The sequence below is a fragment of the Pongo abelii genome, chromosome 2 (assembly GCF_028885655.2).
Source record: "Pongo abelii isolate AG06213 chromosome 2, NHGRI_mPonAbe1-v2.0_pri, whole genome shotgun sequence".
Classification (NCBI taxonomy): Eukaryota; Metazoa; Chordata; class Mammalia; order Primates; family Hominidae; genus Pongo; species Pongo abelii.
The window spans coordinates 181888959-181915296 of record NC_085928.1 but is presented as its reverse complement, the minus strand read 5'-3'; the positions used below and the strand labels follow the sequence as shown (position 1 = coordinate 181915296).

Here is a 26338-nt window from a genome sequence, read left to right as displayed (position 1 = left end):
TAAATAAATAAAAATTAATGAATAAATCAATAAATCATGTATACATATGGCACACATATGTTTAAAATATGTATACATATGCCATACTTTAAAAAGTGTAATCACAGCCAAACACTGTTACTTAGTATTTTACTAATCTATATATATTCAGCATATCTGATAGTCTATCATACTAAAATTTTTGTTGAATGACGGAATCAGAAGAGTATAAAAACACTGGAGACTTTTTAGAGAGTTACTTATTGTTTCTGCCAAACTTTTTTTTTTTTTTTTTTTTTTAGACAGAGCTTCACTCTTGTTGCCCAGGCTGGAGTGCAATGGCACAATCTTGGCTTACCACAACCTCCACCTCCTTGGTTCAAGTGATTCTCCTGCTTCAGCCTCCTGAGTAGCTGGGATTACAGGCATGCGCTACCACGCCCAGCTAATTTTGTATTTTTGGTAGAGATGGGGTTTCTCCATGTTGGCTAGGCTGGTCTTGAACTCCTGACCTCAGGTGATCTGTCCTTCTCGGCTTCCCAAAGCATTGGGATTAAAGGCATGAGCCGCTGCGTCCAGCCTGTTCCTGCTAATTTTTTGGAAGGAAAAGCTACATCACTGGGACACATGTTTTTTGTCAGTCTAGGAGAACTGAATAAAGGACAATATAAGAGAAAGACTAAAAAAAAAAATTGAATACTTACTTAACTAGAATTTTTATTAACCAATATCCTGTTCTCCAAAATGTTGGAGAGCAAGGTTATAATTGTATCTAAATAGATAAAGGATAAGATGTTTTGTAATGAGTGGATAATTTATAGTTACTTTATACATACAAATATAATTTTTCCATTACTTTAGTTTCAGTGACAGTTAAAATGTAGTAAGGACTAGGAAATAACACTTAGGGCTTTTATGTCATTATTGTGGAATCACAGACATCTTTTTAAAAGCAGCCTGTCTCCCTAAAAGCTATGTGTTCTGTTTTCTAGAGCACATTTTATTTTCTTTCACAATGAACTAAATAATTTTGCCTTACAGAACTTCAGCAAGATAAATCACCTTTCCCCCGTTGCTCATTTCACTAAAAATGTGAAAGTCTTTCACTGTGTATTTTCTATGTGGTAGTGAACATGACAACCAACATTTCAGTTTTGGTTTGTAGTAAACAAGATACTTGGCATTTCTAGAATACCTTGCATAAGAAATCTCAAATTACACTATACTTACGAATTCACTCATGTCTTTAATACCTTGCACATTATTGTTGCAATGCATGCTGGGCAAGCCAAGTCCGAGTGAGTCAATGCCCTATCTTCTATGCACCACTGCATCCCAGGAACAAAGTAAGCCTTGAGGAAGATTCCAGTCCATAAGAATTTCTACCTTAAAAGTGAAAAAAAAAAAAAAAGAAACAAGATTTCTTTTTTCATGCTTATGGGTTGATAAAACCACTGGGTCCCACTGTTCTCTTCAGACAGTTTTACACAGTCCTCTATTAAAATAAAATTTAGATTTCTGATGAATATCTTAACTTTCCTTTTTTTTTTTTTTTTTTTGAGATGGAGTCTTGCTTTTTCACCCAGGCTGGAGTGCAGTGGCACCATCTCAGCTCACTGCAACCTCTGCCTCCCAGGTTCAAGCAGTTCCCTGCCTCAGCCTCCTGAGTAGCTAGGATTACAGGCGTGCGCCACCACACCCAGCTAATTTTTGTATTTTTAGTAGAGACAGGGTTTCACCATCTTGGCCAGGCTGGTCTTGAACTCCTGATCTCATGATCCACCTGCCTTGGCCTCCCAAAGCACTGGGATTACAGGCGTGAGCCACCGAGCCTGGCCAACTCTTCGTTTTATATCAATTTACTGAGATGTCACTTCTATCATTGGATATCTTTTTGAAAAGAATACATGATTGATAGCCCAGGGTTTTGGTGTACACAACTAGTTTGATGAGATCATTACTCTGATGGCCAATGCAGGTGGCAAAGTCCTTACAGCAGATTTTCCAGGGCACAATAAATACTAGAATTTCACAAATTATCCTTGCTGATGATTAATTAATTCTCCTCTCATAACTGGAGGTGATAACAGAGTACCTCTAAGCACAGAAGTGATGTTTCAGCCCCTTCATTTTAGAGCTAATGGTATTTCATCAAAAGAGCTGATAAGCCATAGATGGTTAAGTGCTATAGAATGTTACAGGAAATAATCTCTTACCATGAACTCAAATGTACAAATGTGTGTCATTTGAACACATGCCATGAAGATGTGGCAGAAGCAGTTCTAACTTGCCTCATACGCTTGTCCTTTATCTCTCACTCTACCTGTATCTCTGTCTCTCTTCTGGCCATCTCTCACTGTCTCATTCTTCATCTGCTTTTTTTGAGCCTACCTGCTTCCATCTTTTATTCTTCCTTGTTTTTGATCTTTTTCTTTCTTTCCTCATTTCAGGTTGCTCACATGAGCTGACTGGAAAGTGTATCTCAAGTGTACATTTTATCATTTCTGACATTTTTCCTATAAAAATTTTCTTTTCCTGCTAACAGATTTAAAAGCAGAGTGTAAAATTCTTAAAATTTGCTTGATTTAAAAGCATTTCAATTCCATGTAAATCTTGATTTGTAGTTTAAGTTGAAAAAAGATTACTTACTTCAGGTTATTAATTTTTCAAAGAATACATGCTTGCATATGGTAGGTGTCCAATAAATGATTGTTGGATGAATGCTAAGTGTGAAGTGTGTGTGTGTGTGTGTGTGTGTGTGTGTACACTGAATTCTTAAGAGGGAACTTAATAGGTGTTCTTGCAGTACTTCCCAGACACAGCTAGGCATTGATTAAGACATAAAACTCCAAAAACTCCAAAGGGTGCTGCTTATCTGTTTTTGTTCATCTGGGTATCAGAATCTTGATAGCAATGGTCTGGTAGAATCCACCTGGAAGCATTTCTATGCATAACTACCTAGAGGAGTTATTTGATCAGAGATCATATGAACACTCAAAAGCATTTGTTGAGAACTACATATACTTCATCTTACATGCTGCTGTTCAATGAACTCCAAAATAGTGCTTCTCTAATTATATGTGCATATGATTCCCCTGGGGATCTTGTTAAAATGCAAGTTCATATTCAGTATGTCTGAGGCAAAGCTTGAGATGCTGCATTTCCAACAAGCTCCCAGGTGATAATGTTGTGGCTGGTTCATGAATCACACTTTGAGCAGTTAAAGGTAATGGGGGTTTGTAACAGAACTTTTGTTATCTCCCTACTATTTCTTCTCATTAAGAAACTGGTTGATAAGCCTCAGCTAGTGAGAGCCTGGCCTCACTACTGATGACAATATTGTCTCCTATCATCTGACCTGTCTTGGCGTGTCTGTGTTTGCTGCAGGTCTTTGTTATTAATGACTTGAAGTCCTTAATATCGACTTGTTAACTCTAGGAACAACTGCTGGCTGCTAATTTGCGCACCATTTGGATGCTGATTCTGGCAATTACATTCTCCATAGCACCAGTTTTCTTTGTTTTGCTGCAGAAGTAGACAGTGGGGTGGGGGAGTGAGAAGAATTATGACTTGCCTCATGTGTGAGCTGCATAGCACTGTAATACTTCCTGTGTAATATCAGTGGTGGTTTGGAGCATTACCCTCAAATAGTGTGGGTCTCATTGAATTCTCAGAGCAACTCAGAAATATGTAGAATTATTATTATAATTTCCATCTTATAGCTGTCAGATTCACAGTGGTTCAATAACTCCAACAAGATGACAAGGGTAGTAAAGGGCAGAATTGGAATTTTTACCCGTATATTGTGACTCCAAATTCAGTGTTTTCTATTTCACCTTGTTGTGAATAATCATCATAATAGGAAGATGGACTATTCACTTATGGAGGGGAGAGGTGGTATCTGTAAGTCTTTATATATCCATAAATTTATTTTTCTTTGATTGTACATTGGCCCACTACAATACCTGCCTACTTCTATGAAGAGTTAGCACCAAGAACAGCTTGAAAATCTTGGTAGTCTGTTGACTTCAGTTTGAGAAAGATTATTTCTTGGTTTTGAGATAAAGTGAAATAATATATATAAATGGAAAATGAAGAGGAGAAAACAATGAGATAAATAAAGATGTAGCATTGTCCTCCTCTCCATTTTTCTTCTCCTTTTTTTTTTTTTCCTGCATTCTGCTATGGAAAGGAAGGCAGTTCTGTAGGCATCTAGGGCCTTGTCTCCAACCACCTTAGGTACATTTATTAATTTTTGAGACATTTTCTACCTCTTGCTAAGAACCAGTAATTCTTCTAGAGGTCTATAACAATCAATGGTCAAGTTATTGCTACTCTAGAATACACAATATTGCTTACATTCACATTTAGATGATGTGCTTTGGGGTGGCCGAATGGACTGGGGATTTGATTTAAAGGCAAATGAGTATATTTGCATTTAGTGTTTCCTTCCTGGAAAATTATAGGGGGAAAAGAATCAGGCAATTGCTATAATTACTACATTGATGGTTCAATGGGGGCAAAAATGTAATCCACTACAAATTGGAAAGTCTGAAAAAAGGGGCTTTTAAAAGAAAATTTTTTCTATAAATGATTTCTTTATTCTATGAACAGCTAGGAGGAGGCATAAACTTGTCAGTTAAAGAGCTCTTTTAGCAATATCTTTAGTTGAAAGCAGGCACTTGGGTTAATTTGTACATTTTGGGTAAATATCCAGTGTTTTTGAGTTCACTCCCTTTCCAGGTCTTCTCACCAACATTGTATCTGGCTACAGATGGAATCCGCGTGGTACTGGAGGTCAGGCAGGGAGAGGGGTCACTAGTCCTTGGATTATCAGATTAAAATAGGCCCTTGATGGTCTCCAGGATAATGTCTCTTATCCCTCTCAGTTATAGGGAACCCTGCTGATACCTGCTAATGACGTTCATGGTTGTGAAACTTATGCTCATTCTCTTGATTCCACCAGGACCTTAGGCTGTTGCTGGTAGTGCAGGTCCTTTAGTTGTGGCAAAAGCTGACAGAGTTGGGAAAGTTTATTCTAACTCCACGCCTCAGTAGCCCTATGGCAGGTTCACTGGCTCTCTACTCAGCCATCCCTAACAAGGCTATGTGGGGACTCATGAGTCCCTTCTACTTCACATGGGAGACACGAGAGACCTTATGGGCACTTTTCCAACCTTCTTTCCACCTTCATCTTTTCCTCAGCTACTTCTAAGCAGCTTGGACAGTTCCGTACTAAAGCTCTGATTCCTCTAAAGGACTTGAATTTATTTCAGTGTCTATCCGAAGAAGTTAGGAAAGCCTCCCTGCTCTGGAAAAACCTCTAAACATATCTGATTATCTCCATCTACACACTTGATTTGATCCAAAAGGTGGGCAGAGGGAATGCTAACTTGTATAGGTCTTGGTATGTGTTGAATTGTGTTCCCTAAAAAGATATATTGAAGTCCTACAGTACCTGTTGAACCCTTAGTATCTCAGAATGTAATGTTATTTGGAAATAGGATCATTGGAGATGTAGTTAGTTAAGATGAGGTCATACTGGAATAGTTTGGGCCTTTAACCCAATATGACTGGTGCCTTTATAAGAAGATGAAAGATGACCTGTTAAGGCAGAGTCACAGAAAGAGACCATTGTGTGACAACACAGGCAGAAACTGGAGTGATGCAGCTACAAGCCAAGAAATGCAAAGGCTCGATGGCCATTATTAGAGGCTAGGAAGAGTCAAGGAAGGATTCCAACTAGAGTCTCAGAGGGAGCACGGTCCTGTGACACCTTGATTTCAGACTTCCAGCCTATGGAACTGTGCAAGAATAAATTTCTGTTGTTTTAAGCCACCCAGTTTATGGTACTTTGTTATGGCAGCTTTAGGAAACTAATACCGTTCCCTTACGAAAATTAGAAAGCAAGATCTTTCAGAAGGATATCCTTGGACAAGGGCTGCCAATCTTGGTAAGTGAAACAAGGCTTGGATACCCACCCTCACTTGACTCCTTGAATAAACACTGCACAACCAAGTACAGTGGCCCTGGAATCAGAAGCTGAGACCCAAATATCTGAATGCTTCTTTTCTTCTACTTCCCTTATCTTTTTATTTCCTCCTCAAAGAGTTCATACTTCCCCTTTCTCTCTAGGTAGACATGAACTTCTGTTACATTATATCCTGAGTTATTGCCATGGCTCATGTTAGAGCTCTGTGGACTGAATCAACTGTGGCTGGCTATTAAGACAGTCTTGCTACAAATTAAAGATGATAGAAAGATAGATAGATAGATAGATAGACAAATAGATATTAAACTTAGCCATAACTTTTTTCTTTATCTCAATTATCGATTGCTACATAACAAATTGCCACAAAACTTAGTAACTTAAGACAACAAACATTTGTAATCTTCCACAGTTTCTGAGGGTCAGGAATCCGGGACTAGCTTGTCTGAGTGGTTCTGACTCAAGGCCTCTTCTGAGGTTTTAGTCAAGCTGTCACTCAGGGCTACAGCCTCTGAAGACTTGACTGGGACTGAAGGATTTGTTTCCAACGTCGCACATATGGCTGTTGGCCAGAAGCTTCAGTTCCTCACCATTGGGCCTTTCTGTAGGGCTGGTCATGACCTGGCTTCCCCCAGAACTAGTGATCTAAGAGAGACACAGTGACCAAGACAGGAGCTGCAATCTTGGGAGTGACATAGCATCACTTCTGCCGTGTTCCATCGGTTATACGACTCTAGCACAGTGTGGGAGAGACTACACAGGGTGGAATACCAGGAGATGGGGATCATCAGGGTGGTCTTGGAGGCCGTCTACCATGCTGTCCTACCAGTGTTCCTCACTGAGAGCAGCACTGAAGTTAGGGTAGGACAAATCTTTGTTGGGTAGGACTGCCCTAGGCATTGCTGGAGATTTAAAGTCCCTGACCTTCACCTACTAAATGCCAGCAGCATTCCACAGACCTGTGACAATCATAAGTGACCATGAACATTTCCCAGATGGGTGGTATTCACCCCCACCTGACAGCCTTTCTGCTATTTGAGTCAGAAGGACTTAGGCTTTGGAAGTTAATATAAATGTAAACATATCAATTTATTATTTTCAAAAATATTACAACCATTACACTGGCATCTTCTCATAGGGTTTGAAGTAATTAAAGGATTTCCAGTCCTATAAGACAGGGCTATAGTTTGAAAGAGCACTGAACTCGGAATCATAAAATGTACACTTAGTCTCACTTCTCCCTTTTGGTAGCTGACAGCCGGGAGCAAGTTATAAAACTCTCTGAGCCTTGCTTGTGAATGGGAGGTAATACTACTTACCTCACAAAGTTCTCAAATAAGAAGGTTCTATAAATAAGGTAAAGAGAACGAAGCATCCTTGAACCACACATGGGCTGACTCCTTTCAGAGAAACAAGTGTCCCAGTCCCTAGAGGCTGCTGTGGTTTCAAGTAGGAGAGTCAGAGGAACCAGCGAATCCCCATGGACCAACGTAATGGGTCAAGATTCCCTTAACAGGACAATCCATGCAAGCCTTGGTTTACTCCTTCACAGAGGCAGGAGTTTTCCTAGCTACAAGATGACTACTAGGCTTTATTTTGGGGAGAACTCTATATTCCTTCTATTTTGTTGCCTTTCATGGTCTCTGGCCAAGGTGTGACTTGTGTGACAACTATAATATTTTCTCCCATTTTACTCCTCTGTTCTGGATGTCCTTTTCCCACTGTTCCTCTCCTCCTAAGCCTTGGCGTTTTCCTTTTGGAAAGTGATCATCTCCCTCCCTGTACTTCTGTCTGCACTTTTACTCCACTCCCTTGACACCTGGCTCACTCGTGAACTTGGTGCTTCCCCTCTAGTCTTCTCAAATTGTCTTTCCATCAAAACATTGAGGCAAAACTCTTCCACCCGCAGCTGTCTACCTTTTTTTCTGTTCCTGGGCTGGGAAGCACAGCTGGAGAAAATCACCAAACTTTCTGGAAGGGTATCCTACAAATGAACTCCCACATGCCCTGTGCCATCAGCACTGCCTGACGCTCCTGTTTTCTTGGTCAGCTCTCTCCCTTCCATCTCCACAGCATCGATTATGAGACTTTTCCTCATTGAACTGAAGCCATCTACTTCTTTCCTTCATACTTCTACCTCACCCCTTACCTTCAAATAACTTTGCCTGCTCCTTCACAAAAAAAAAAAGAAGCCACAGATGAGAACACACACAATTTCCTACCATGTCTTTGACCATCTTACCTGTCCCCATACCTGCACTTACCTTCCCCTAAGACTAACCCTTCCATCTAAACTTAGGCTCTCATCACCTTGGGCCTTCTCATGTACTTCCTTCCAACATGTATCCCCACTCTTCTATATTTCAACCTCAACATTTTCACAGGATCCTTCCCATTTTTAAGTATCCTCAAGTCTCTTTCTTCTTAAAAAATCCTCCCAACTCTTCTTTTCTCCCGCTTGCCCTACACTTTTCTCCTATCCCACTCCTCCCCCTCAGAGCCTGAGTTCTTGAAATAACTGTCCACATTCTCTGTGGCTTCCTCACGTCCCTTTCCTCTCAACTGACAGCAATCTGCTTCTGCCCACACCTTTCCTCAGAAACTGCTCTCATTTGGTCCCAAACCACCTCCCTATTGCTACATCTAATAAACAGTTCTCATTTCTTATCTAACTTGAGCTCTCAACATTTGACGCTGTTTACCACTTCCTTCTGTGCTTGGAATGCTCTCTTCATTTGCCTTCTATTAAGCCACATTCTCCAACTTTCCCTCCTCCATCTCTGGCTGCTCCTTCTCAGTCTCCTTTCCGACAACTTTTCCTTTGCCCTTCTATTTAACTCAGTGTGACCTCTCTGAGCTTGACCCTCTTCTATTCTCCGGACACATTCTCTCCCTTGGTGATCTTGTTCATTCTTGTAGCTCCAACGATTTATTGCTGATGACCCCTGAACTTGTGCCAATGGCCCAGAAGGCTGTCCTGAGCTTCAGACTTAGGTTTCGGATCGCTTGGATGTTTACATCTAGATTTCCCACAGGCACCTCTACTCAGTTGGACTGCAATGAAGTTCTTGTCTCCATTTCCCGGCTAAAACCTGCTCCTTTTCCTGGACATCTTCCTGACCCTTTTCCCTCCCTGACACGCTTGTCCAATTGGTACCCAAGTCCTGAAGATTCCACCTCCCCAAGAGAGGTCTCACCTCCGAGGGCATAACTCCACTTGGACCATCACTAGCTTTGATCATTTCTTCCCTTCGGATCACCACCGCTGCCTCCAAACAGATCTCTTGGTTTTCAGTTTTCACATCAAATCCAGGGGGATCTTTCTGAATCTCTAATTATGTCCCGTCCCTTCACCCTGCTTAAAATTCTTCATCAGTCCCCTCTTGTCCTCAGGATATAAGGCTTTCTCACAGTCTGGTCTCTCCCACCTGTGTCTTGCCAGTGCCACCCCCTACCTATCCTTCAACTACACTGAGTTATTTGTAGTTCTGTAAGATTGCTTGCTATGTCTTGCCTCTGCACTTTTTCACATGCTGTCTCCTGTTTTGTTTTGTTTTTTCCCCCCTTTTTTGAGTTAACTCCTATTCATCACTTCTTCCACAATGCCTTTGATGACCTTCATGGAACATAGTTACATGTTGCTCCCATCCTCCATTGTGTTACCCCATTTGCCCCTGATACAACACTGATTGTGCTTTCATTGTCCATCTACCCTTAAACATTAGGAACCTTTCAGAAAGACACCCTGTTTTCTTTGTAGTTTTAACTTTAGAGTCTGGAACAGTACATGGTGCATATTGGGAGCTCAATAAAGACTTATTTATTTATTTATTTATTCTGTGACAGAGTCTGGCTCTGTGGCCAAGGCTGGAGTGCAGTGGCACAATCTCGGCTCACTGCAACCTCTACCTCCTGGGTTTAAGCAATTCTCCTGCCTCAGCCTCCCAAGTAGCTGTGATTACAGGTGTTCGCCACCAGGCCCGGCTAATTTTTGTATTTTTAGTAGAGACGAGGTTTAGAACTGGTCTAGAACTCCTGACCTCAGGTGATCTGCCTGCCTCAGGTTTCCAAAGTGCTGGGATTACAGGTGTGAACCACTGCACCTGGCCTCAATAAATATTTACTAAATGAAGAAATGAATGATGCTATTAATATGTATCATGTGACACTTATAAATATTATTATAGTTGAATTTGAGCTTGAGATGAGGGGACTGTTAGGGAGATGGATGAATTTAAAAAGCATAAAGAATCAAAGAAGACCAGGAGCAGTGGCTCACGCCACTTAGAGAAGTCACTGACCTCGGTGTTGCCATTTCAAAGATGATATTAAAGACAAGGGATGGGCCTAGAAGGAAGAAATAATTGCTTTCTGGTTTTCTTTTCACAATACAGGTGAAAAAAAAAGTAAAACATTCAAACAGAAGAGGACAAAATACTCTAAAAAATGCAGCAGTTTCCTAGGTTGAAGTTTCAGAAATATTTAATGTTTAGAATTCTCTGTGTTTATCTAGGTGGAGATCTTGAAACAAACAGGCTTATTACTTTGTTCTGCAGGTTAGAAAAAACACAAATTGCTGGGCATGATGATGCATGCCTGTAATCCCAGCACTATGGGAGGCTGAGGGGGGAGGATGGCTTGAGGCAAGGAGTTTGAGACCACCCTGGGCAGCATAGCAAGACCCCATTTCTACCAAAATTAAAAAATTAGCTGGGTGTGGTGCTGTGCACCTGTAGTTCTAGGTACTTTGGAGGGTTAGGTAGGAAGAATGCTTGAACACAGAAGATTGAGACTTAAGTGAGCCATGATCATATTCCAGCTGGGTAACAGAATGAGACCCCATTGGTAAAAAAATTAAAATAAAAAAAATTCAACGAAATAAAAACTAAATCAATATATTTTCTACTGACAACATCCCTCACCTGCCTTATTTATTTAAGAGTGTACAGTTACTAGTAACACCCACACACTAGTTAATGAAACACTATTATGCAAGAATCTAAGGAACGTCAATGGAAAAACAGCCTGATATTAACAAATAAATATAAATGACTCTTCTGAGTTGCAGCCACACGTACTTTCCACTGCACCTCAGTTACCCAGCAGATTTAATTTCTATCTGGTTTGTCTTCAGAATTGGGGAGGAGAAATCCTGGATTTGGCAGGCGCTGAGCTTGGAACCCACACTCACTCCAGCAGTGTTATTGGTTCAGTCCTTGAGGCCAGTAACACTTCCAGCCCCAGGGAAACCTTGGTTCCAAACTTTTCCATCATTCCACAAGGGAGTTCTTTCTGCAAGAGGTTTTGGCTGTTTTTGAAGCTTTCTCTCATTCTGTCTTTTAAAAAGCAGTTTGTAGGTTTGGAACATTGCAGGGTTTTTTCCTCCCTCTTCACCCAGATGTTTCTGGTTCTCAGGATGTACACCTGTGATTCTGGGTCACTTGGGAGAAATGTCTGAGTTTTATTTACAGCAAAGAATGTGATCCTCACATGCAAATGTTTAAAATGGTCATTTTGTTCTCAGGGACCAACTGCAAGACCTGCTAGGAAAGTACTTGTAGAAAATGTTAAGGTCAAAACCATCTGATCATTAAACATGTTTTGAGTGCCTGCTCTGATTCCCCAGCACTATTCTAAGTACTGGGAACACAGTGGTGAAAAAAAAAAAAAAAAGAAGAAATTAAAAAAGAGAAAAAAACTCTGCTTTAGTTAAAGAAAAAGGTGGGGGGAAAACGAATAATATACAAAAAAATAACAAAAAGGTAGATACGCAGTTTGTTAGATGAAATTGTCCTGAGTTCAAAAGATAAATTTATATATGGAAATGGCTGCTTTTACCATGGAGGTGATCTCCTTGCTTAGATGAGAGATGAGATATGCAGAGTGTGTGGCATAATATCCGACACATAGTAGGTCCTCTCCTCAGTAATATGAGTTCCTGTTCTTTTCCTAGCTTGACTTACCAATCCAATGAAAGTATTTTTGCCTTCTGTCTTACAATCATCTTTAACATTTCATTCACAGCAATCTATGCTTTTTCTAGCATGTACCTCAAAACAAACTCTTCCAGTCTCTACCTATTACCCAGTTCCAAAGCTATTTCCACATTTTTAGGTATTTGTTACGGCAACACTCCACTGTCTTAGTCAGTTTGGGCTCTATAACAAAGTACTATAGACTGGGTGGTTTATAAGCAACAGAAGTTTATTTCTCAAGGTTCTGGAGTCTAGAGTCTGGAAGTCTGAACCCAGTCCAGTATAGTTGGGGTATGGTGAGAGTTCTTTTATGGGTTGCATACTACTGTCTTCTCCTTATATCATCACATGGCAGGAAGAGAAAGAGAGAGCCACCTAGGGTCTCTTTTTCTTTCTTTCTTTCTTTTTTTTTTTTTGAGACAGAGTCTCACTCTGTTGCCCAGGCTGCAGTGCAGTGGTGCGATCTCAGCCCACTGCAACATCCACCTCCTGGGTTCAGGTGATTCTCCTGCCTCAGCCTCTCTAGAAGCTGGGATTACAGGCGCCCGCCACCACGTCTGGCTAATTTTTGTATTTTTAGTAGAGACGAGGTTTCACCATATTGGCCAGGCTGGTCTGGAACTCCTGACCTCGTGATCCGCCTGCCTTGGCCTCCCAAAGTGCTGGGATTAGAGGCGTGAGCCACTGCGCCCAGCCCCTGGGGTCTCTTTTATAAGAGTTCTACTCCCATTCATGAGGGCTCCATCCTTCTGACCTAATTACCTCCCAAAGGCCCTGCCTCGTATACCATCATACTTGGAGCTAGGATTTCATCATATAGATTTCGAGGGACACAAACATTCACTCAATGACACAGACTAAGAATTAGTATTGTAAGACTCACTTCTAGAAAAGTATTGCCGCAGCTGGGCCTGGTGGCTCATGCCTGTAATCCCAACACTTTGGGAGGCTGAGGTGGGCAGATCACCTGAGGTCAGCAGTTCGAGACCAGCCTGGCCAACATGGTGAAACCCCATCTGTACTAAAAATACAAAAATTAGCTGGGCGTGTGGCATATGCCTGTAATCCCAGCTACTTGGGAGGCTGAGGAGAATCACTTAAACCCAGGAGGCGGAGGTTGCAGTGAGTGCAGATCGCGCCACTGCACTCCAGCCTGGGTGTCAGAGTAAGACTTCGTCTCAAAAAAAAAAAAAAAGAAAGAGAAAAAAAAAGAAAGAAAAAGCATTGCCTAACTTTGATCTAGAGAGATTTACTTTAGGTAAAGCCATGATGGAAAAATTCATATCATCAATGAATTATTTAGAATAAGTTACTTAACTTATTCTAAATAATTTTCACAATAAAGATCATCAAAAAACTACTGCCTACTCAGCACAGTGATAGGCATTAGGAATCCAGAAATTAATAAGCCACTATTTTTGCTCTCAGGAGCAATGGGCAACAGTAACTCTAAAAATGAGGTGGTGTAAGATAAAGTCCAATAGACAAATACAAAATAAAGTATTTTGAGAGTCCAAAGAGAGACAAGTTATTTTTGCATTAGGAGGGAGAAAGGAAGTAGGAGATTAGGAGGAACTTCAACAGGGAGATAACATCCCCAAGATGAGCTGTGTAAGACTGCACAGTTTGAGGGGTAGGGAGGGAAGCCAGGAAGAACTTTGGAATGTGTAGGCCCCATGAGTTGTTCAGTCTGCCTAAAACACAGGATGCACAAAGGGTGTGGTGGGAGATAGGCCTGGAAGAGGGGCTTAGGATCACAACATGAGTGCCTTCACCAGTGGAATGAGGGTTGATATTTCATGTGGCTAGCACTATAACACATTCTGAGACTTTCGAGTCTTACTTTCTTACATCATTGTGTATCTTTAAGAGATGACTCTTTCTTTCTTTCTTTTTTCTTTTTTTTTTTGAGTCGGAGTCTCACTCTGTTGCCCAGGCTGGAGTGCAATGGCATGATCTCGGCTCACTGCCACCTCCTCCTCCCGGGTTCAAGCAATTCTCCTGCCTTAGCCTCTCGAGTAGCTGGGATTACAGGCACCCACCACCACGCCTGGCTAATTTTTGTATTTTTAGTAGAGACGGGGTTTCACCATGTTGGCCATGCTGATCTCGAACTACTGACCTTGCGATCTGCCTGCCTTGGTCCCCCAAAGTGTTGGGATTACAGGCATGAGCCACTGCGACCAGCTTTTTGTTTGTTTGTTTGTTTTTTTTTGAGACTGAGTCTTGAACTGTTGCCCAGGCTGGAGTGCAATGGTGTGATCTTGGCTCACTGCAACCTCTGCCTCCCAGTTTCAAGCAATTCTCCTGCTTCAGCCTCCCGAGTAGCTGGGATTACAGGCGTCTGCCACCATGCCCGGCTAATTTTTTGTATTTTAGGTGGAGATGGATTTTCACTATGTTGGCCAGGCCAGTCTCAAACTCCTGACCTTGTGATCTGCCCAACTTGGCCTCCCAAAGTGCCGAGATAACAGGTGTGAGCCACTGTGCCCAGCCAAAAGATGACTCTTTACAGTGACTCTTGGCATGGTGTTTAGGTCAATTGATTTTTTTGGGGGGGGGTTGTTGGGTATTCCATTGTTCATTTGTTGTTTTATTTTTCTTTGTTTTTGATCAGAGGCTCAGCAGTGAAGTTTGTCTTGCAATTTTATCAAGACTGTTTTCAAGGGAGGGGAGTCCTTCCCTCTTCCACTGGTAAAGTATGAAGACCTTTATAGGTGTGTACAGTGAATCATAAGGATTCATTTGCAACCAGTAAAATAACCTAGGGCTTGATGGACCACTCATTCCCATATGTAAAGAAACTCTCTAGTTTTGAAAAATATTGCTTCCAAGACTTAAAAGTTTTTTTAAAACAGGCAGTACATTTTCTGAGTGACTATTAATAAGATATTAAAAGCCAACAGGAAGGATAGATTTTCAAATCCAATATGGAAGGGGAGCAGAGGTCAGAGAAACAGACTCAGAGAACGGGAAATATTGAAGGACATTTGACTTTAGGTTGACTTTTGAGAAGTGAACTTGTAACCTCTAGAAAAGTAGGGAGTGCAAGGGTTTCTAAGGGCAAGAATCGTGCAGGTAGGAATTAGGCAGAAATAACTGGCCACCATCTGCTATGAGAAATGGCCTTGTTCTACGTGGGGCTGAGCTAAAAGATTCTCCATAGAGAAATTGGTACCTGCATTGTGAGGATCCAAGCAAAGAAGAAGAGTGGAGAAACATTCTTTTTAAAGGCATTTCATGAAATATGGAGTGGTAATGGCAAGAATAGCAGTACTAGGCCGGAAGTTCTAGAAGTGGCTTTACCCAAGCTCAAGTTGCACTAGGTGTGTAGAAAAATGGATGGTGTTAGCGGGCAAAATATCCCCTTATAACTTCACATTGCACAACTCCAGGGCTATCAGTCACATGTAGCTTATGTCTATGGGATGGCAGTCATATAAACTTTATTCCCCATTGCACTATTCCAGACTCCTTCCACCCCCGAATAGTGCAATGTGGAGTACTGTCCATTATGGAGATGAAAGTCCTGGGTTTTGGTGTTGGGATTCTGTTGGTTGCAAGTAACAGGAACAACTCTAATAGTTTAAACAATAGAGGTGATATATTGGCTGTGCATTCCAGGGTTAGAGCTGGCCTCTCTGTTTCCATCTCTTGGTATTGTCTTCCTCTTTGTGTTAGCTTCATTACTTCCTATTGCTATGTGATAAGGGTTGGAATGTGTGTGTGCGTGTGTCTGTGTGTGTGCATGTGTGTGTGTGTGCTGGAGGATTACATCTGAGTGATATTTTCCTTGGCAGCCATATCAGAACCACAGGGAAAAGTAGAGGAGTAGTTCCTTTCAGGGCAGAGGTACTGTTATTTTCTAGATTACGAATGATGTGAAAATCACAAATAAAATGTCCAAGAGATGTTTGAATAGGGCTGTTGGTGGGCCATGAATAGTACTATTTGTTAAAATTTATGCTAAAAATTACTTCTTTAAAACATTTTTCTTCTTTGTTGAAGTAATTCCACTGTATTCTTAAAGAAATCTGACATGAACAATTTTGTTTAAAAATCTTCTTTTAAGGTCAATTTACAACTTTAATTAATATGGATTGCTGACTGATTATGCAATTATTCTAGAAATGAGTATGACTGGATTAGGTTGTAATGAGTATTTTATAGGAAAGTCAATACATGGCATGTGTTTTCAGTCTTTGTCATCTGGTTCTAGTCTCTGCTTGGCAACAGGATTTTATACGTGGCTCTGTCAGTGCAGCCAAAAAACCTTGCATACTTCACAACTTGCCACTCTTTTTAAAGATGTAGTTAGAGACTGAAGCTTATAGCACATGCTGCTGGATTAAGCATCTAAAGTGAGAGTCTCATGGGCCCAAAATATCTCTTGTACCCACACATTTCCTGGTAGGCCAAACTTCACAAAATAAACATAGATGACCTCTTGCCCATCCAGTCTTCCGGAAAGTTTAGAAATGATGCAACCTTTTGGCAATATGACATGACACATTGCTTTATTTGTGCAGAGCATGGACTTCCTTCATTCTGCACCACCATGGATAAACAAGCATTTACATTAGCACTGTCCAGGATTTGGAAACAAAATCTCATCCACTTTAATGAGTCTAGACGTTAGTAAACTGCCTTGGCTTGGGGAAGAACGAATTGACAAATGACAACAGGGAAAATCTCGTGGTTGCTCCACAGTGACATCAAAGACGTAGGAGAAAGTAGAAGCTGGTTTTCCTGTCAATACCTTGGTTTCCTTTTCTTTCTTCATTCCCCCTGCATGCAGGAATAACAATGTCTGGAATCAATATAGGGTTCTTCTTCTAAGAGGCTAAGAGTGTTTTCCCACACATAGAGCCGGCTGGTTTTGTTCTTTCCCTCTGCAGGAGAGTGTGAGCTGTGAGATTTCCTACTGCCCTCTTGCCTCTGCCATTAGCCTAGCCCCCAATTCCGTTTCCATCCTGGGGGGGCCTATTCTGATTCCTCTTATTCATTCAGTAAATATAAACAATCCTTTACATGTTGATTAGTGTGCTATGTGCCTTTTTTGTAACCTCTTTTGATTATTCCACAGACTTTTTTTCTGATTCCGTGGAGTAGATATCCCCTGACTTGTTTTTCAGGGGTTTGTGTTTGTTTTAAGATTTTCTTTTCCCTGCAATTACCCATTTACTCTGTTTTTTCTAATTCTAAAAGACAATCCATACTTAGAGTGCCACAATTCACAATGATGGTTCATAATTAGGCACAACCTAGTCAAATAATTTTGAGGCCCGGTATGGTGGCTCATGCCTGTAATCCCAGCACTTTGGGAGGCCAAGGCAGGCGGATCACCTGAGGTCAGGAGCTCAAGACCAGCCTGGGAAACAAGGTGAAACCCCGTCTCTACAAAAAAACCAAAAATTAGCCAGGCGTGGTGGTTCACGCCTGTGGTCCCAGCTACTTGGGAGGCTGAGATGGGAGGTCAAGGTTGCACTGAGCTGAGATAGCACCACGGCACTCCAACCTGGGGGACAAAGGGAGACACTGTTTCAAAAAAAACAAAAGAAAAAGAAAAGAATTTTGGACTAAAATGTGGCCCCAACCTACTTAACTTGTAAGGCTCCTTATACTTTGTTTCCAACCCATTTCTTTCTTTTTTTTTTTTTTTTTTTTGAGACGGAGTCTTGCTCTGTCACCCAGGCTGGAGGGCAGTGGCACGATCTCGGCTCACTGCAAGCTCCCTCTCCCGGGTTCACACCATTCTCCTGCCTCAGCCTCCCGAGTAGCTGGGACTACAGGTGCCTGCCACCACACCCGGCTAATTTTGTTTTTGAATTTTTAGTAGAGACTGGGTTTCACCGTGTTAGCCAGGATGGTCTCATCTCCTGACCTCATGATCCGCCCACCTCAGCCTCCCAAAGTGCTGGGATTAAAGGTGTGAGCCACCGCGTTCCGCTGCCTATTACCTTTTATAATGCATTCTGTATGACAGTGCTTCTCAAAGTATATAAAGTAAAGGACGAGTTGTTTTCATTTCCAATCTGTTGAGGTCCAATATGTGCTCCTATCGTGCATGACTAGTGTGTAACTTGAGCAACATGCGGTTCACCATACGAGCTCTACATGGTCTGTATCCCACGTAAAGAGAGGAGGCCACTGAGTGCACAGTGAGTTGCTAATGTTTTTATAATTTACTTCCAATTTCTTCATTTACATGTTCACAGAATGTAACAAACAATTCACAGTCCACTGCCCACAGTTTGAGTAGTGCGGCCTTGAGGCTGTATCTCCACCAGATTCTCCCCATTTTTGAACAAATTTTGGATGTTATTGCTTTTGGACTTTGACCCTAGGCATTCCCCCAGACTGGGTGCCCTGTTATCCTAGCTTTGCCCGGCCTATCCTTCCTTTTCTTTGAAATCCCACCTTAAATTTTTTAAAATTGGGTAATAATTCACGTAACATAAAATTCACCATTTTACAGTGAAAATTCTGTGGCTTTTAGTACATTTACACCGTTGTGCAACCATCACCATGATCTAACTCTAGAACATTCTGTCACCTCTAAAGAAACCCGGTATCCCTTAGCAGGCACTCCCCCTTCCCCCTCTGCTCAGCCCCTGGAGACCACTACTTTCAGTCTCCACGGATTTTCCTATGCTGGGCCTTTCATGTCAATAGAATCATATGATATGTAGCCTTTTGTGACTTAGCATAACATTGTCAAGATTCATTCATGTTGCAGCATATATCAGTTCTTTCTTTTTATGGGTAAATAATATTCCATTGTATGGATATACCACATTTTGTTTATCCATTCATCAACTGATGGGCATTTGGGTTGTTTCCACTTTTTGGCTGTTACGAATAACACTTTTAGTAACAAGTACTAGTTTTATTGTGGAAATCTTTTCTTTTCTCTTGGGCATATATCTTGGAGAGGAATTGCTGGATGGTATGGTACCTCTATGCTTAAATTTTTGAGGAATTGTAAACTGTTTTCCAAAGTGGCCGCACCATGCATTCCCAACAGCAATGTATAAGGGTTCTAATTTCTTCACATTCCTGCCAACACTTGTAATTATTTTTTTTCTTTTTAAAAAATTATAGCCATCCTACTGGGCACCATAAATATTTTTCTTATGTGAACCCATCTGATTCCTCCTCCCATAATCAACCTTTTCCTCCTCTCTGATCTCACAAGAATATATAATACAGTAATTATCAGAGTAGTTATCTTTTTAACCTTATGGTGTGTTAGGTACTATGCTAAGTGCTTTATATGTGTGAGGCATTAAATCTTCATATAACTTTTGGGAGGTTGGTTTTACTGTCTCCATTTTACAGATGAGGACATAGGCAGAGAGAGTAAATTGTCTTAAAATCATGCACCTATAGGAGTGAAAGCTGGGATTTTGAACTCCTGGGCATATCTGACCCCAAAGCCAATGCTCTTTAATGTTAGGCTCTCAATAAATGGAAACTATATATATATATATATATATATATACTTTTTTTTTTTTTTGAGACAGAGTTTCACTGTGGTTGCCCAGGCTGGAGTGCAGTGGCGCAATCTGGGCTCACCGCAACCTCCACCTCCTGGGTTCAAGCAATTCTCCTGCCTCAGTCTCCCGAGTAGCTGGAATTACAGGCATGCACCACCATGACCAGCTAATTTTGTATTTTTAGTAGAGACAGGGTTTCTACATGTTGGTCAGGCTGGTCTCGAACTCCTGACTTAAGGTGATCCACCGCATCAGCCTCCCAAACTGCTGGGATTACAAGCGTGAGCTACTGCTCCCGGCCAGAAATTATTACTATTTTTAAAGCCCTCTCTTTTATAACAGGCCCATGCTTTCCTATTAGAACTACCAACATTTCATTTCTAAAGATTTGGTGGAATTTTATCCTTAGTTTACTCAAGAGTTTTTCTACAGCATACAGTCAACAGTTCTCATTTTCCCATTCAGATGGGTCTTATATCTAAGCTTCAGGAGTAGATTGTCTTATTGTTAAAGCTTACATCATACCGAACACCTAAAACCCTGCAAAGTGTCATTTGTTTATCGCCAAACACCTACCAATCCTATCATACAAATGGACACACTTGTTGATTTCACCTTCGAATCTGATCTTGAAGAAGACTATTTGGAATTTGCTCAACACATATTTATTAACATGTCTTCTCCAGTTAATATATGCCAAAAAGATACTCTTTTTTTTTTTTGAGACGGAGTCTTGGAGTCTGGCTCTGTCACCCAGGCTGGAGTGCAGTGGGTTGATCTCAGCTCACTGCAACCTCCGCCTCCTGGGTTTAAGTGATTCTCTTGCCTCAGCCTCCTGAATAGCTAGGATTACAGGAACCCGCCACCATGGCCAGCTAATTTTTGTATTTTTAGTAGAGATGAAGTTTCGCCATGTTGGCCAGGCTGGTCTCGAACTCCACCTCACATGATCCACCCACCTTGGCCTCCCAAAGTGCTAGGATTACAGGCATGAGCCACCGTGCCCAACCTAAAGATATTCTTTTCTTTCTATTGATTTTCTCTTTCCCTCTGGGAAATGAGAGGATTCAAGTCACAACTTCACTGCTAGGAGAACCATTGTCATTCTGTGTTCTTGCATTTTTTTATTTTTATTTTTACCAAAACACACAAGCCCTAATTATTATGTTACTGAGTAGCTCCTGGTTCACCTCTATCACTTATTAGTGTGTCTTAGGTGAGTTTCTTAATCTCTCCACACCTCTATTGCCTTAATCTGTAGAAAGGTGGTTGTAAAACACTTTATATCGTTAGTGTGATAATTGTAAGATACGTTTACATCTGTAGATACATATGTGCACATGATCTAAGTAGTAACAAATGGAAGTAAATAGTAATCTTGCAGTAAAGAACCTGCTTAAATTATTTGATGGTGAAATGCTCCCCTCCCCACATTTTTCAAAACAACACTTCTATAAATAATTCAAGAATCTGTTTAATACAATTTTCCCTCCCTCTATCCACCTTTTATCACCCCTGTGAGGCCTTCTCAGGAGGAGTTAATCACTTCCTCCTCCTTCCTGCTCTGATCATGGTGTGTCATGGCATTTAGGGTGCTGCATTGTAATTTATCTGTTTACACATCTGCCTCTTTCTGAGAGCAGGGCCCATATCTTACTTATTTTTGTATCTCAAATGTGATGCCTAAAATCTAACAGGTGTATAATCAGCGTTTATTGATTTGAATTATCTGTCACTGTTGACTTTGACATGCACGTTACTCAGAACCCTGGGTAAGGACAGTAACACACGTCGCTCTGAAACAGGGAGGAAGAAAAGCAAGCTCATCACTTCTGCATGTTTCTTGGGTTGAAAATCCAACATACATAAATATCTTTAGTTAAAAGGACCCTGTGAGTTAGTGTAGGCATTGGATTCACACGCATTCTCTCCAGATGAATCTGCCAGAATGGAAGAGTCAACTTGCTTTGAGTGATTCTGCGTCAATATAGCTTTTAAAAAGATGATACCATGTCATCCTGCCGGATATGTTCATTCCAACAAATTATTTTCTATTCCAAAGTACTGTTTTTTCGTTTTTCTTTTCTTTTTTCTTTTTTTTTTTTTTGAGATGGAGTCTCACTGTGTCACCCAGGCTGGAGTGCAGTGGCGCAATCTGGACTCACTGCAACCTCTGCCTCCTGGGTTTAAGTGATTCTGCTGCCTTAGCCTCCCGAGTAGCTGGGATTACAGGCGTGCACCACCACGCCTGGCTAATTTTTGTATTTTTAGTAGAGACGGGGTTTCACCATGTTGGTCAGGCTGGTCTCGAACTCCTGAGCTCAGGTGATTCGTCCGCCTCGGCCTCCCAAAGTGCTGGGATTACAGGCGTGAACCACAGCTGAAAGTGCAGTGTTTTCTTCTGATGCTTTGATCTAGCAGCAGAAGAAGACTGTTTATTCTTGTTCTGGATCAAGCTGGGACAAAACTGTGCTGGGCATCATTCTACTTTTGATTCTGTGCTGACGGTTCTTTTTATTGTGCACACTCTTCTTCAAGCCATGTCCTGATTCCCCTTTCCTCCCAGTCTCTGCTTTCTCCCAATTCATTTCTCTATTTGCTACCAAAAAATGTTTTAGGTCACCCTTCTCCTTTTCATTATGCATACCAACTATGCATGTCCCCATAGACTGATGCCACATCCCTGTGAAGAAAAGCATTTCACAGAGGTCAACTGGTGTTTTCCAGGTCACACAAGGTCAACACTGAACCCAGAATCCAGATTTTCTAACCTATGCTTCCCAGTAGCTTTCACTCTCACTGTAATTTTTATTGTTGTTATTTTTAAACTTAGGGGTTAACTCCCCTACCTCAGTGAGCGCAAACACACACACACACACACACTCACACTCACACACATGAGTTTAATATAGAGAGAAACATGAAGTTCTCTTTTCACAAGACATTAAGGGAATGGAAATTGTGAAGAAAGCTGTGAAGAACTTACAAGTCATATTCAGGATTTTCCCAAATGGTTAGGTTAAGTACACAGAAAAAGGTAGCCTCTCTACCTCCCCAGGGTGGCTCCAGTCTATCTGAAGGGGCCATTCTCCAGCCATCCTGAAACTCACACAGGTGGTGACTTCATCTTTCCCTGAGTAAGTGTGGTCACCGGCAGACACTCCCGGCGGGGAACAGGCAGGCAGGCCAGGATGTGGGACGGTGATTCAGCAGGTAACAGCAAAGCCCTGTAAGCCACCCTGTGGAAACGCCCTTGAGGCCCACCCTCTCAGGCAAGTTTTAGAGGACAGAGGCCAAACTCCTACTCCCCACACTATTTTCCTCAAGATGAATTTTCTGTTGTCCCCTTTAGGAGAAAAGCTTCATATCCTGATCCACGGATCCCCAAATATTCCTGATGAATGTGATCACTGCAATATGGTTCCCTTTTCTCTTCCTTCCTTCCTTCCTTTCTTTCTTGTTTTCTTTCTCTTTCTTTTCTTTCTTTTTTTTTTTTTTTTTTTTTTTTTTTGAGACAGAGTCTTGCTCTTGTCGGCCAGGCTGGAGTGCAATGGCACGATCTCGGCTCACTGCAACCTCTGCCTCCCCGGTTCAAGCGACTCTCCTGCCTCAGCCTCCCAAGTAGCTGGGATTACAGGCGCTTGTCACCATGCCCGGCTAATTTTTGTATTTTTAGTAGAGATGGTGTTTTGCCATGTTGACCAGGCTGGTCTCAAACTCCTGACCTCGTAATCTGCCCGCCTCGGCCTCCTAAAGTGATGGGATTACAGGCGTGAGCCACTGCACCCGGCCTCCCTTTGCTTTTCTTATGAAAAGGATTGATGGGCACTTGCCAACTTTATTTAGGCTCCTGCAGGTGAGGTGCTCCATGTTGAGCAGCCCTAGGATTCTGCACAGTCTGGGGCCTGGTGAGGCTGCAGCTAACTCAAATGGTTGAGACATGTTTGTTGAGGGAAGGAAGGGAAGAAATAGAAACTGTTAAAGGAATCTCTTCTTGAACTTCCTTATTGTATTCAGAGTTTTAAAAGCATATAATTATGATGCTGTAACTGAAACTCTGAATATAACTGTCGATATCTGAAACTTGTAATAAATTAATGAAAAATGAGTTGATTTCTTTTTTTCTTACTTCTTGGCACTTGGATCGTAAAAACTGAAATGTTCTCTTGAAGCATATTTTGAAGTGTGTTGTTTTCCTTTCTCAGTGGATATTTATAGAACAAACATTAACATGCAAATTATATGGATACATTCTGACCCCACCCAACCCTCTTCATAATAGCCTGTGAAAAGTCAGACCGCGAAGGCACAAAGACGGTCTTATTACTTTTAACCTTTGGGGAGGATGGCATGAACCACGGAAAGTTTACTTGGGTATCAAACTCAAAATGTACCTATGGCTTGACACAGCTCTGCCAGATAACACTCTCACACACATGCCAAGGTGCTTTTTGGACTTTGCTATGGAGACAGCCTCGCAATTAACGACACACACCGGGAAGGACAAAGAGAGAGGAAAAGTGTTTTCTGAAATGTCAGGGCCTCCCGCCTGCTGACTCCCAGCAATTTGTCAGGGGCTTTTCTCTGTGGTACTGGAGCTGGATTTTCCCACAGGTAAACTAGTTTTCCAGCTCGCACTCAGGGGCCCTGCTCTTCTGGGAAGCCCTAGGGTGTGATCTGGAGCCTGGTTTGGTTTTGGGGGTGTCATCTGACATCAGTTACCTCAGTGGGAAGGCCCTAGGCGGGTGTTGGTGTCGGGTGTTGAGAAGGGAGGTGAGGTTTGGTGCTTCCGAGGGTTGCTTAGTCCCAGTCAGATGCAATCCCTATCTCCTATGAAAAAAAAAATACAATTCCTGTCACTCTCTTTCCTTAAAACCAACTTTGGGCCTTTATTACCCATAAGACAAAGTCTAAATTACTTAGTCTAGCACACAAGATTCTTAAGAAACTGGCTGTAGCCTAATCTCTCTCATTTCTTGATAATTATAAGTCATTTGTCCCAAGGACCTGACGGTGTAGCTGTTACAAACCGTTGTGGGCTTCCAGCACATTACACTGGGTGCACAACACAGGCTCCCTTCCTGGACTGACACCTCCACTGTGAGTGCCTTGCAAACTAATCTTGAGACACATTCAGCTGCCAGCCATCCCTAAATCCTGCCTGTGCTTGTTTAAAATCTGCATTGTGATGTGTATTCCATTAGAGTGAGTTTAGGCCGGGTGCGGTGGCTCATGCCTGTAATCCTCCTAGTACTTTGGGAGGCTAAGGCGGGCAGATCACCTGAGGTTAGGAGTTTGAGACCAGCCTGGCTAACACGGTGAAACTCTGTCTCTACTAAAAACACAAAAATTAGCCAGGCGTATGGCGGGCATCTGTAGTCCCAGCTGCTCAGGAGGCTGAGGCAGGAGAATTGCTTGAACCCAGGAGGCAGAGGTTGCAGTGAGCTGAGATTGCACCATTGCACTCCAGGCTGGGTGACAAGAGCAAGACTCTGTCTCAAATAAATAAATAAAAATAGAGTGAATTTAATTTCTCATATCTCCATATCTTCCACAAGTCTCTGAACTCCTTGAAGGCAGGGGCTATATCCATTTCTCTCTGAATTCCCATTTTCTGCACAGGCCTTGGTAAGGGCAGAGTTACTCTGGTGCATAACATACAGATTACTCTCTACTTATGTGCAATCTATTCCAGTTTTGGCGGAAAATAACTGGAAAATAGTGTAAATCAAGGAAGAGTTCCAGGCAGGGTCTTCCAGCCGTCTTCTTTCTCTGCTTGTAGGGGTTAACCGAAGTTCAATGTATTTCCCTTTTGCAAATATGTCAGAAAGTCAAATACGCAGGCCACATTGAAACAAAAACTGCCAGAGTGGGCATCAATAAAATGGGATTCTAGCCCTAGTTCTGACACTAACTAGTTGTGCATCGTTGGATAGATTAATTAGCCTCTCTAACTCTCAGTTTCTTCATCTATAAAATTGAGAATTTGGTCTAGGTGACGCTATTTCTTAGGGACTATTCATAGGGACTTCAGCAGGGGGTTAAGAAAAAGGCAATTTTTAAACAATTTATTTCATTTTATTTATTTTTTTTAGACGAAGTCTCACTCTGTCACCCAGGCTAGAGTGGAATGGTGTGGTCTCGGCTCACTGCAACCTCCGCCTCCCGAGTTCAAGTGATTTTCCTGCCTCAGCCTCCCGAGTAGCTGGGACTACAGTAGGCACGTGCCACCACACCCGGCTAATTTTTGTGTTTTTAGTAGAGATGGGGTTTCACTATGTTGACCAGGCTGGTCTCGAACTCCTGACCTTGTAATCCACCCGCCTCGGCCTCCCAAAGTGCTGGGCTTACAGGTGTGAGGCACCGCACCCAGCCAAAAAAGGCAAATTTAAAAGGAACTGGCTGATCCAGCTTTTAGACACCTCATGATTATGAAAGTACCCAGCATAGACCTGGTGCATAGTGAGCCCTCAACAAATGAGCGATCAATATCTCCCTGATACCTTTTTCTCTACATACTTCTGGGGGCTAGAGAAACTAGTCTTATCCTGTTTTTCTAGTACTGTAGTCTGATCTAGAGCTTCATCTCCCTTGAGAAGTTCCTTTTCCCTCCTGTGTTGCAGTGGGCTACTTTTGAGGAGGTAAGCACAGAGCAGTGGGAAGTGCTTTCCAAATAGGGGTCTGTTATGGGTTGAATTATATCACCCAAGAAAGATACATTGAAGTCCTAACCCTCTGTTACCTCAGAATGTGACCTTATTTGGAAATAGGGTCATTACAGAAATAATCAAGTTAAAATGAGGTCGTTAGTGTAGGTCCTAATCCAATATGACTGATGTCTGTATGAAAAGGAGAAATTTGGACACAGAGACAGACATACACACAGTAAAGAAGAG

At 41.8% G+C, this 26338-nt stretch overlaps 1 long non-coding RNA gene across 1 annotated transcript in view; it reads right to left on the bottom strand.

Moving 5' to 3' along the window:
* Positions 1–1271: 1271 nt before the first annotated feature.
* The window catches only part of LOC134761055 (uncharacterized), a 91916-nt gene continuing 66849 nt past the window's right edge, over positions 1272–26338 (bottom strand). Inside the window, exon 5 of the long non-coding RNA XR_010139302.1 lies at positions 1272–1365. This is a non-coding gene — a long non-coding RNA (uncharacterized LOC134761055). The remainder of the gene's footprint in view (positions 1366–26338) is intronic.